General features: G+C 37.9%; 1 protein-coding gene across 1 annotated transcript in view; it reads right to left on the bottom strand.

Annotated features, from left to right (window-relative positions):
• Positions 1–623, bottom strand: part of LOC105165843 (probable galacturonosyltransferase 15) — a 7,456-nt gene that overhangs the window by 1,988 nt on the left and 4,845 nt on the right. The window lies entirely within an intron of this gene.

The following is a 623-nucleotide window of genomic DNA, read 5'->3' as shown; positions in this document are numbered from 1 at the left end:
TACATATTTGCACTACGCCAAAGTTTTTCATACATATGGGGCTCAGGCCTAATATCAAGCAAGCCTAAGTATAGTAGCTATATCCTACTTTCATGATTTGCTCCTTTTAAATGTCTTTCATCTTCCTAGTCTTGCGGCCAAGGTCGAAAGGATCTTGCTGAGAAAAGTTTTTGCTTGATAAATTCTTAATAATTCTATTAGCGTTTTCGACTATCCCATGGCATATTTTCTCTGTTATCAACAGCATTTACAAAAGCATTGAGTCTATTACACGGAATCCCAATTCTGTTCATATCATTTTACAACCATTGTTGATCGCAATAGTTTAGGTGCTAAAATGTTTTAACAGAACAAAACTACTGAGTCTCAACTTTCAGTCTGAACAAAACTCAGATCCGCTTTGGTTGAAGAAAACAATTGAGAAATGCTTAAGTTGATCAAGAAGTTTGACCATGCTAAGTTGAATAACCAGCCAGTTTCCCATGCTTCAACAACTTCCTGCACAAACACGCATGTGGCACATGCACAAAGTCCCTAGCGTCCATGAATATACCCCATAAATAGATGATCGACAAACGCCTACTTTTTATAAGGGGTATGTGGCAATCATCCATGACCCAGTG

Source organism: Sesamum indicum, linkage group LG6 (assembly GCF_000512975.1).
Source record: "Sesamum indicum cultivar Zhongzhi No. 13 linkage group LG6, S_indicum_v1.0, whole genome shotgun sequence".
In the NCBI taxonomy this organism is placed as follows: domain Eukaryota; kingdom Viridiplantae; phylum Streptophyta; class Magnoliopsida; order Lamiales; family Pedaliaceae; genus Sesamum; species Sesamum indicum.
The sequence above is the reverse complement of the archived record's forward strand: the minus strand, read 5'-3'. Positions and strand labels throughout refer to the sequence as shown.